The sequence below is a fragment of the Synchiropus splendidus genome, chromosome 7 (assembly GCF_027744825.2).
Source record: "Synchiropus splendidus isolate RoL2022-P1 chromosome 7, RoL_Sspl_1.0, whole genome shotgun sequence".
Lineage (NCBI taxonomy): Eukaryota > Metazoa > Chordata > Actinopteri > Syngnathiformes > Callionymidae > Synchiropus > Synchiropus splendidus.
In genome coordinates, this window is record NC_071340.1 from 22,622,122 (window position 1) to 22,634,780 (window position 12,659).

At 41.4% G+C, this 12,659-nt stretch overlaps 1 protein-coding gene across 1 annotated transcript in view; it reads right to left on the bottom strand.

Annotated features, from left to right (window-relative positions):
- galnt9 (polypeptide N-acetylgalactosaminyltransferase 9) overlaps positions 1 to 12,659 on the bottom strand; it is a 105,649-nt gene that overhangs the window by 19,437 nt on the left and 73,553 nt on the right. The window lies entirely within an intron of this gene.

Here is a 12,659-nt window from a genome sequence, read left to right on the forward strand (position 1 = left end):
GACTTCCACGACTAATTCAATGAAACCAAGAGCATCATCTAGTGGTATCTGAAAATTAGAACTCTGTTTCTTTAACTTTCATAATACAGTACCTCATCTATCCTTCACTAGTTGGGTGGTTGACCTGTGACCAACAGGTTGCCAGCTCAAGACTGGCCCTGAGCAAAGACGCAACCCTCTGATATAGGTTACTTTAGTGAGTTGCATTGCAGCCTACTGCTGCTGTTGTCATTGTTGGGTGATGTAGTGGAAAGTGCTATGAGGGATGGAAAAACATTAAACGTTTTGTAAGCAAACACTCGTGATGGGGAGATGAGGTTTCATGAAACAGTGTCATGATATGCAAAGGCCACCAAATGGCACTGTCTGCTGTAAAATGCCTGGACCTGGACAATTAATTCATTGAAACATCACATCATTTCTAAACCAAGAGCAGCGTCTAGTGGCATGTGAAAAGTATGACACTGTTTCGTCAACCCTGCAATACTGTTTCATGATGCCTCATCTAACCGTCACCACTAAATGTCTTTTACCAACATCCTAATCTTAATATCTAAATTTCCTTCTTATATAAGAGGACTGGAATACAAACATATTTTAATAGACTAAAATGGATCATAAAAAAAATAATAAAATAGATGGTTTTTATGCTCAAACACAACACGTAATTGCTTAAAACAACGAACACTTCAGGTGGCTTTACTGAGGATGCTTTTTCAAACTGATTATTCATGACTGCATTTTATGGTGAAGCATTTCTGAGCGATATAAATATTCATTTTTTTTCCGAGTCTGACTACTCAGCAGACTGAAGGTTTATCAAACATTCCACGGGGAGAGAAGAGATAATTGGTCTTTCTCTCAGTCTGGCCTTGGTGATCCTTAATGCTTCCACAATATAACCTTTTTGCATATCTTATCGGGAAATATGCTAATCCCAGATTATTGGATGAAAAGGAAAACAAAATGGACGGGCATGGACCTCATCTTGGAAGCGTATTGCTTCTCACTGAAGTTGTAGTATCAAATAAAATGGTGACCAGAGATGGTGGCATCTCATTTCTCACATGATCTCTATCATTCATGAATTACCTAATTTTCAATAGGATTTTTTGAGGCATGGCAGACCCCCACTTGAGGTGGAGAGGTCCCTCAGAGAGCGTTTAGAAGTGAATGCAACAAGATTTGTAACCCACAAAATCTTCAACCGGATGCTTGAAACAGTCAAAAAACATGGTAGGATCGGAAGCAACAGAGTTATGAGGGGCCTGTTATACACCAGACACATACACCAGGCTTTTGGAAAGATCTGGGGGAATGTGTGACAAAAGGGTGTCGGGAAGGATGAAACGGAAAGTGTCCAAAAGGGTGGTGAGGCCAGCAACGTTGTATGGTTTGGAAACAGTGGCACTGAGGAAAAGACAGGAGGCAGAGCTGGAGGTAGCAGAGATGAAGATGCTGAGCTTCTCAGGATAGGATCAGAGGGACAGCACATGTGGTCAGGTGTTTAGGAGACCAAGTCAGAGAGGCTAGATGGAGATGGTTTGGACATGTACAGAGGAGAGAGAGACAGTACATTGGTAGGAAGGTGCTGAAGTTGGAAGTGCCAGGCAGAAAGTGGAGAGGAAGGCCAAAGAGGAGATTGATGGAGGTGGTGAAGGAGGACATGAGGTTTGTAGGTTTGAGAGAAGAGGAAGCAGAGGACAGGGTGAGATGGAGGAAGATGATCCACTGTGGAGACCCCTGAAGGGAGAAGCCAAAGAGAAAGAAGAAGTATAAAGGTTTTTCCAGCAAATTATCATGAACTGTTAACATTCATTTTCAAAGACTTTGCAGCTCAAATACCAAGATGTCGATAGACTCAGAACTCTCATATTCAAGGCATACAGTGTAGAGCTGTCTCCAAATTGCATCCGTTATGAGTCACTGTTAAATCTGTTTTCCGTCGTGTTACATGGCAACAGCTAAATGCTGATGTTGTCTCATCGTGGAAACCAGCAAAAGTTTTTTTTTTTTTCTTCCAAAGTCTTAAAGCACCAGATGTTCTGAGCCATTAACTTCTATTTGAACCCATTACTGATCGCGCTGCAAATTAAATGATGATGCAAATCAACCTGCTCTTGTCAATTCATTAGTCGACCTAACGCAGCCCTGCAAGCAGCCTCCCAGCTTGAGTCCACTGATTCTGCCTTTCAATTCAAGCAGCGAGGAGAACACTCGCGGTTATATTCAACTTTAGGGGTTCGAATCTGCTATTATTATTATTGTATTTTTTATGATTTAAAGTGCACAGCATAAGCAATGAGGTTTACTGTTAGACTCACTCAAGCGTAAACCTCCAACCCACGTGTGAATTGAATCCCTGGTAAAAGGTGAAAAGAATGTGACAAGGACCGTCTCAAGAGGTGACTGAACTGTAAATGAGCACATTTCAGACTCAAGTACCCGAGGAATGCTGCGTAGCATCTTGTGTGTTAATACTCCCTACAACCTGCTCTTAGCTAGGGTTGAGTGACTCCTTTTGTTTTTTATTTTGAGCAAACCTTGATCCAGATTTATATGTTTCAATAATTGGAAAACTCACTAAACCGTCCAGTTTGTCCAAGAAGAAAGACATCTCATCGTCTGGTAATCTTCTGACTTGTTTTCTGGCGTGTTATCTCCCCTTTTTTTGTCCATGCTGAAGGCTCGTCTCTTTTATCCAGGCCTCAGCATTTCCAGATGTCTTATCCTCTTCTACTGACACGACAATCAGTGCACTTCCCATCGAGTCTAGAACTCAAGCTATCAGACCCCTGCAGGATGTTGACAGGGAGTTTAGATCTGATGATGAAAAGATTTTTGTCACGAAAAACCTTCCACATGTAGCTGGGTGACTCTCTTTTGTTGAGATGCAGTTGAGATGTAGAGCCATGAGGCCATATTGTGGTCCAAGAGAAGAGACTAAAGAGAGGCTTAAAATACTGTAGTACTTTTATTGGGGTGTAGTTTTAAAACTGCTGGTGTCTTTTTTGCGCTACGGCTTTTTGGCCTTTATGAGTTTTGATCTGCGAATCAGTCTGTGTGTCATCCAAGTGAGTGGCAGCCTGGAGCAGATACTCTGACTCTTTAACTGTTACTTATTTGTTTTTGTCTATTTTTTGTATTGTTTTTTTCTGCTGCAATTATTGCTCAAAGTGTGCACAGTTGGGTTTGTGATACAATACGTATCCGGATACAGGAGTGGTGATACAATACATATATAGCGATACGGTAAGTTCAGCAATATATTGTAATAAGAACCATCCTTTTAAGGGGGGGAATCCGATAATGCATTAAAATGTGAAAATGAGTTTATTGCTATGATGTCAGTCCAGTTAGACCCGGTCAAACAGAGGAATGAATCGCTGCCTTCATCAACAATATAACTATAGCGTGCAAAAAGCAAATGTATTAAACATGTCACCAATACAGCAGCACATCTATGTATTAAATATTGGTATAGACAAGTTAAAATATCACACAATGAAGTATCACGATATTTCCGAAAATATATTGATACATTATCGAAGAATCAAGTATCGCGATATTTGAGCGCCATCGATATTTTAGTATTGCGAATACGGCAGCACTAAGATTAGAATGTATGGAGGATCAAGAGCTTCTTAAACGCGTGTCTACACCTGCTCGCTCGGAGTAACAGATGGAAAAACATGAGCTCCCAGACAGTCATAAAATATTTCTGTTGAAATGCATTTTGGGATCTGACCGACAGACACCCCAAAAACACCACATAGTGTTAAATAGACTTTACCATCACAAATCAACGCGGGACTCAAACCCAAAGAAACAGCTCAGGCTCCAAGCCACAAACCCGGTCGGTACATGGGCTAAAGTTGTCTGCACCAGCTCCAGACCTGCAGGTTCTGAGCGCCAGAAAGCCTAGAGCTATCGCTGCGTTTAAGTTAATGAGACATTATCAAACATTTACCGAGCCCAATTAGCATATTCAAACATCTCTGCAAAGCTCCGGGGAGATTTCGTGTGTGTGCTCAGTTGTACCTTAATAAAAAGAAATCAAGGCATCTGCCGCCACATCCTGCTTTAACCCAGCAGCTCTTTGTCGGGTCCGTATCAGTGCCTGTGTAATTGGCCCGGCCGACCCGATCTTTACACACCTCCATCGACTGACCGACCCCTCATCTTCTCTGCTCACGGATCCACACTGACCCGGGCCTAAAAATCCATTAGAGCTTCAGAATACGCTTCAGTTGCTTTTGCCGCTGCCCATGAAAAGTGCTGCATCTCCTCAAAAGCTTTTATGATGGAAGCCTTCGGGTGGGTGTGAGGGCACAGCCAATTTGAGGGTAAGCCCTTAGTTAGAGCAGGTCGGACCCTCCGGATCACAGTAGGCTTTGAGTACTGTCATCTTTCTTGGGCCTCTTTATCCAGGCTTCCTGTTTCAATCGATGTGGTCGGTCTGTTGAGGCTCTCAGTCACAGCAACGCGCTTTCATTTGTTACCATAAGTCAGCCTTGGTTGACCTGTTGAACTAATGCGATGAGAGCTGAAAACAAATCCCAGCAGAATAGTTGAAGAAGCCAAAGGACAAGGTCACAAAACAAGTGGCTATATTCTCGTGATGTCGACTGTGTTCATGGTAATTGAAAACGTCTGCATGTGTAATTGCAGCGAGCGCTTCGCCTGACACTAACAGCTAATTGCGGATCGATACTTTCTCAAGCAGCCTTTGCACAAGGTCAGACTCCTTAGATCTAATTAAGCTCATATAGCAGGCACTTTTACACAAACAGGGAGGGATAGACAGTTGGAATGAAGTCAGCGAGGCAAGAGCTTTGTAGCGCAACAGCCACGGTGCCTCTCGCAACTTTTACTGAAGGCTGAGAAAACATTTTTTTCTCTTTTTTTTTTCTCTTGCAGCAGGATGGGCTTTTTGTAATTATATCTAACTCAATAGTTTGTGGTTTTCAAAGTCATAACTCTCATTTTGGAGTACTTCTTTTAGTGTTTCAAAAATTATAATTTTGATTAAACATTTGTTTTTATATGGCAACGTTTTCCTGATTCTGAATGCTCAAAGACCAGACAGAATTTCACACAGTCCGTTGTTGTGGTGAATATAGTGATGGGTCTATGATGTCATGTTCGCACTTTGTTGGACTGTTTTGTCCTTGTCTGTTCCGTGTTGTTTCATGCTTTTATTTTGGTTACTCCCGGTTGTTCCTGTGTTTCCTCTCCCTTCTTTCCCTTCAGCTTTTCGAGCGGCACTGCTGACGTGCATTCGATCATCAAGCCTTCTATGAATATCATCCCCTCGACGCCAGCTTGTGTCACCAGATGGTTGCTTCGCGTTCCTTCATGGTATACTCTTCCAAGACTTTCCCTAGAATTTTCTAAATGCTGTGCGTCCTTGAATTCTATTTCAGCTGCTTTCTTAGTTCCTATTTCTTCCTCGCTCCATATTTCTTTCTCTCCTCTCCTTCGCTATTCTACCCGCAAGTCTCACATTTCTCATTCACGTAGTTATATCCTTGTGTGTGTGTGTGTGTGTGTTTTCCACCACCGAGTGCTTTTCATCTATTGGGCCTTGTGAGCTTAACGTTATTTAGGCTTGATTCTAATTTGCCTTCTTTCTCTTTCAGATCCTTCGCCAGTTCCTACGTGTAGTTCCGGTCCGCGTTCTGGTTCCTTGCACTTGGCTTCAACCTTGAGTAGCCATGACATATGAGGTACCATGAAAAAGAAATGCAGGGTTGCTGAAGCAGTGCCCTAATTTTCAGAGCCCACTAGATGGCGGACTTGGTTTAGAAATGATGTGTGAATTAGTTACAGTGAACAGTGCCATCTGGTGGCCTCTAAAAATCAGGACACTGTTTCATGAAACCTCATCCACCCATCACTTGGTGAATACATGTCCTGGAGAACAAGACCAAATCCACCCAGTCCACCTGACCACCTGAGACTCGCAGAGAGTTTCTACCAAATGGAGATGTCAAAAGCCAACTCAGAAGCCCAGCATTGAGTCCACTTTTCTCCATTGACACCACCCGACCCAGTCCAAGGAAGGCACTTCAGAGTTCCACCAATTTATGACCGTCATATGATGTGGTTGGACCTTCAATTGATTTGCAGTTTACAACCATAAATACCCTTCTATGGGGGGATTTGCACCCCATCCAAGATAACCGAGAAACATGAACTCATTTTCTGTGTTGCCTTATCATGGCTTATGAGGGAGGCACTACATTATCTTGACATCATTTAATCCTTATCAGTATCAATTAACCCAAAACCCAATTTCTGACATTCCAAAATTGAGAATTAATCAAGTAGAACAGATGAGCAAAACTCCCCAAACACACGGAGAGAGTGGATGTGGTTGCACTAGCTCTTTCACCAACGTGAGCTACTGTTTTTACTGTTCTTTTTAATTCATCAGAGAACAGGCAAGACACTGAAAAAATTCTGCTTTCATCAGTGGCCTTTTTTAACGCACGAGAGAATAACTGTTCTGATGATTCAGAGGAAAACAGGTGGAGCTCTGCGGAATGCTGGCTCAGATGGAGTGTTTCAGGTCTGCTGTATCCCTGCAGCTTGGGTCTATGCAGCAGGCTCCTCTACCAGGGAACAAGGCTTTAGTTGGAGAAACCGTGCTAAATAAATATACAGTATATATATATATATATATATATATATATATATATATATATATATATATATATATATATATATATATATATATATATGGTCCACTGATCACACTGATGCACAAGACACGTGGCAACAAACAACATGTTTGTTGTTGTTGTTCTAGGATGAGAACAACAACAACAAACATGGAGGAATCCCTGAACAAAAGCTAACTTTTGTTCAGGGAGGTTTTTCACGACACAATGACCAGGGTTTCCACAACTCTGAATGTACCTGAAATTCCTATAAAATTTTAATTCTTATCCAAATATTTTCATGACATGAAAAGAGCTTTAGTTTAAATAGGTTATATAAAAACTTAAAAATATAGCTACCATCGTGATTTATTGTCAATTGTCATCATTTGATTCAGTAATATACCAAATTCATTCAACTGAAAAATGTGAACTGAAAAAAAAAAAAAAAAAAAAAAAAAAAAAAAATATATATATATATATATATATATAATCTCCAAATACCATCGTTCTCACGTTGCTCTCCTTGTTTACCCTCAAGTCCATTTCACCCCCTTTAAGACAATACAGCACTCACCATTAATACGCAGCACTTACCATGTTGGACTTTGATACAGTGCAATTGCAAATTTGATGTAATTTTCACAGCGTGCACATTGCAGCTGGGCCATTTGCGTGATAAACTCGGAGCGGCTGCAGAAAACATGAGCCATAAAAAGCACAAAACATCCGTAAACAGGCGTTTCTCGACTTCCTCACGCCTAAAACTATTAACTCATCTGCAAATGAGGCCGTGGAGTCATGGCCTGCAGAGAAGAGTTGCATTTAAAATATTGTGGGGTTTAGAGGTACCATTTGGAGTTAAGCTAATGTGGAAAACTCTAGGGAACAGGGAGAACATTAGGGAGAGCAGATTAATGATCAGAATTAAAGATGCTTAATTTGGGGATTTTAGTGCTGCAACATTCATTTTTGAAGCGGCTTCAGTCCAGTTCAGACAAAAAGCCAGTGAAGTGGAGTTACACTGATGCTTGTGGGATCTCATTTAGAAGCTTAGCAACCAGAGATTCAGTTAAGATAAATATAAAAACATTGTGTGTTTATTTTTCTTCTTTTGAAATCTCACACAATGATAGAGCAACTTTGTGCAACATTTATCAGGTTATATTTAGTTAAAGTTTCCTTATCACCAGCCTTGCTCTAAAACCTGGTAAGAGCTGACAAAAATGTTTAGTTCCATTCCGGTTTTTACCTTTGCACTCCATATGATCTCTCGCTTTTACTCCCTTGATTCTGGTTCAATCCCAAATTAGCGCTGTGTTGTTTCTGCAAAGCTCTCTTCCTCCCTCAGGACATCTATTTGTCCTAATTTTTGTTGTAGCCAGCATAAAGTTCGCTGTTTTAAGGCCTACATTCATGTGGATGCAGAAATGTACGAAATCTCCTGTCCATGCTTTCCGTTAATTTCGTCTGTATTTCGGCACGTTTCCGTGAAGCTAATGGATATGGACCAAACTGGGGTCAGCGTTGCTCTTCCCTCGAAGGAGGCTCAAAGAACGCAGGCTGTCATGTCCGCACTTTGTTTCTCTCTGTTCCTTTTTGTATTCATCTCAGCGTTCTGTCATGTGCTTTTATTTTGTTACTCCCGGCTGTTCCTGTTTCCGTTTTCCATCTCCTATCCAGCTCTACAGGCGAACGCAGCTGGCGCTCATCCGCTGATCAAGCGCACATTCAGAGCTGGACACGCACCGGGCACCTCTTCACTTCTGGAGAGACGTCACTCACTCGGCAACCCCTCCCACATGCAGCGGCCACACACATAGAGGAACAGCCACCTGCAGCAGACACTCTACATTCACTCCTACAAAAGACTATTTTAAGGCTTGGAACGCATCATTTCTTTTTCCATTCATTGTCATGGGAAAAATCGATTCAGATTTCGAACAAATCGCTTCTTGAACCGCCTTCTGGAACGGATTGTAGTCGAGAACCGAGGTACCACTGTATTTATATTTGGTAAAACATGAACGTCTTTAAGTCTAACTGTTCCTATGCAGGATGGGAGATGTAAGGGTCCCCAAATAACTGCAGCCTGGATGTCCAGCTAAGAATATTCCAAGTTCTCCAATTACTCATCTTCATTCATTTCTATATATGAAATATTTATAAAAAACACAAGCATCTATTAAGAGGGAATCCAGAGGGCATGTACGGAGTATCCAGCCAAGTCACCACGGGGATCAAAATAAGATGAAGTTTTCTCAAATATATAAAGATTTCTGACCTTTTGATTAATCTCAAAATGAGGTCTGAGCCCAGGGGAGCCAGTGGGTATTTCTTCCCCCTTCAGCGTGCAAAGACGAAAGATAATGAGGCGAGAGAGAGGGGCGGTGCGCGGGCTGCTCAGTGCCAGTGATCATGAAAGGATGGACGGAAACCATGCAGGCCAGCTATTCTCCACCTGAGCCTATATTTTTGATGAATGTGGAGAGGAGAGCCAACGTAGCAGGTCACCTGGAGTTCACCGTTCTCTGAAATAATGTTGGTGCCAGAACGTCATCGCAACACAAGGAACCAAGAGTGATGTGCTGAGAATGACCACAATTAATGGCAACACAGAGAACATTGATTCTTTTAACAGAAAGAGTAAAAAAATCCAGCGGAGCTGTTGGTGACGCAGAATCGGAAAGAATCATTTTTCTTCCTCAGACGCCCAACAAATGAGTTTTTCTGTGATTATGATGCTAGCTGTTGCGATTCACTGCACATTGTATACGATGTAATACATCCCTCCTCGGAAATTTCTAACTTGCAACAGCTTCTCTCGCTTTTCTGACAAATGAATAAGAATCAGACCTGCTGCAGCGACTTCTCCAGCATCTCACAAGTGGATTTAGTTTCAGTGGCAGTAAGTTAGTCACTATGTACCAAAACCTACCTATCTATCTGTCTGTCCGTCCCTCCGTCCGTCCCTCCGTCCATCCGTCCGTCCATTTATCTATCTATCTATCTATCTATCTGTCTGTCTGTCTGTCAATCTATCTATCGATCTATCGATCTATCTATCTATCCATAAATCCATCTATCCACCAACTTCTCCCGCTTTTCTGACAAATGAATAAGAATCAGACCTGCTGCAGCGACTTCACCAGCATCTCACAAGTGTAGATTTTGGATTTAGTTTCAGTGGCTTCTATCTATCTATCTATCTATCTATCTATCTATCTATACATCTATACATCTATCTATCTATCTATCTATCTATCTATCTATCTATCTATCTATCTATCTATCTATCTATCTATCTATCTATCTATCTATCTATCTATCTATCTATCTATACATCTATACATCTATCTATCTATCTATCTCTGATTTGCAATAGATTCTGTAGAACAGATTTTTTACATCAGTACTTCATCCTGTCAAAAGGACGGGTGGGTTCCCCACCTTTAAACATCTTTTTAACATTTTCATGTCACTCATAAAATTCCGAAAAACGCCTCTAAAGGTGCCACAGGACCAAAATCGGTGGTTTATGAGTCACCTCATTGCTCACCCTGCACTGATCACAGCAGCATCTTGGAAAAAAAGACAAGAGTTTTGGAGTGTAAAAGAGGAACTAAATGTCACTTTAGATTCACTATGAGATGTAAATAAATGTTTCTATCATATTATGTAAAGAGCTTCACAGAGCGGAAATAAACAACTGCTCTGCGGGCTGTGTTGTTCCCTTCAACAAACACCTTCAGTTGAGTGTGTGATGGAATGAAGATGCTTTCCCTCCAGTGGAACTGTCATGAGAGGCAACATTTTAAATAACCAGCGCTGTCACATGTTGCCTGCCATATGGGGCAGAAGCGTATTACCAGCGTGGTATCTGCGCTCGTCTTTGGCAGTTTGAGCTTTTTCCATTTCTCATTACTTGTTTTTTATGTTGCAGATCCTTGCCTTAAATTCTTCAGGATTTTTATTTTTTCGTGGCGCCAAGAAATGTAATATGCCTTTTTCACGACTCAAGGAATGAATGTCACTCCACTACAACAAGTACAACAACTCAAAAGACGGTTAAAGCTGTCCTTGGAGACGCTTCATGTTCAATGTTTTAAGAGCCTTATTTAAAGTGAGTAACCAAAATAAATGGGCATCAATTAACTGTCAAAGCGCCAAAGAAATGGCCAATTTTCTGGATAAATTTAGAGAAAAAAGAATCCATTCATGTGTTAATATGTAGAAACAAGTTGATCATGTTTTATAGAAAGTGTGTATTTGTGTGTGTGAGTGTCTGTTTAAGCATATCTATCCTAGAGGGGAAAAAACCTCCTTGTAAGGCCCTTTTGCCAGACCTCACAAGGTTGAGCTTCATTTTGAGAATGAGGGCTTCAAATCATTATTAGTCATTATAACTGGGTTTTTAGTTTGGTTCAGAGTCCTGGTTCAGGTGAGCCACTTGTTTTGAATGGTTAGGTTTATGGTGAGAGGCTGGGGAAAAGGTAATGGCAATGAGCAGACCCTACAAAGATGGTGTGCCAAACCTGTTTGTATATGTGCGTATCCCTGTTTTTCCTACTTTGTGGAGACTAATTCTTGACAAAACACTATCCTTGTGAGGACCGCATGACATTGTGGGGACATTTGGCTGGACCCCACCAGGTTAAACCTCAATTTGGGGATGAAGAGTGGATGAAGAGTCCTGGTTAAGGTTAGCCATGTGTTTGGTTAGGTTTAGGGTGAGATGCTGGAGAAACCATGATGTCAACAAGAAACCTAACATGTCCTCACAGGATGGAAAAACAAACATGTGTATGTGTTGTTTTTGTTTTGCAGGAGAGGTCCATTTCTCCCCACATTAATCTAATCTCATCTGTGTAATCTACACTCCCTTTATAACACCCTTCCGCTCCACGTCTTGAACATAACCCTACCCTCCCAACTCATTTCATTTTGTATATTGTTTTTCATTTCTGCCATTTCTTACTTCTTATTTCAGGTTTTGATGGCTAACTCCCGTCACTAACGCCTACACAGATGCATAACGGCAAACAGAGAAAAGCACTTTCAACAGCCCCACGATTTTCCTTTGATAACATACCGACTTGGACTTTATACATTGTTAAGGTTTGCATCAACACAAAGCTCCCATTCACTGGCTCACAGTGCACACCAGAAACAAGAAGAGAAACATGCACTTAAAGGATACATATACAGATAAATATTTTAAATAACTTTTGCGTTAAGAGATAAGAATACATTTATACCACAGTCTGAGGCGATGGTGAGGGGGAAGAATCTTATGACATAACCGAGCACACACTGGTCGGGCTCAGAGTCACACAGGGACAGTGAGCTTCATCAAGACATTTAGATATATATATATATATATATATACATATAGTAAGAGTTTAAGGTAAGACTCAAGAGCAGAAGTAGATCAACAATATTGTCACTCCAAGTCTGAAGAAAGACAGTCCTCAATTTAACATTGTGAACTCAGTCACTATTTAAATCATGCAACCATGCATCGCTGATATTTATGTAACAGTTGTTAGAGTCGGTTTAGTAAGCTATAGATCGTGCAGCTCAAAATAAACAAATATAATGTTTCATTTTGCTTGGACCTGGAGAGTGTGAGAAAGAGGTGAAGAAGCGGGTGCAGGCAGGGTGGAATCATTGGAGAAAAGTGTCAGGCGTGATGTGTGACAAAAGGGTGTCGGCAGGGATGAAAGGGAAAGTGTCCAAAAGGGTGGTGAGGCCAGCAATGTTGTATGGTTTGGAAACAGTGGCACTGAGTGAAAGACAGGAGGCAGAGCTGGAGGTAGCAGAGATGAAGATGCTGTGCTTCTGTCTGGGAGTGAGCAGGATGATGATAGGATCAGAGGGACAGCACATGTGCTCAGGTGTTTAGGAGACCAAGTCAGAGAGGCTAGATGGAGATGGTTTGGACATGTACAGAGGAGAGAGAGACAGTACATTGGTAGGAAGGTGCTGAAGTTG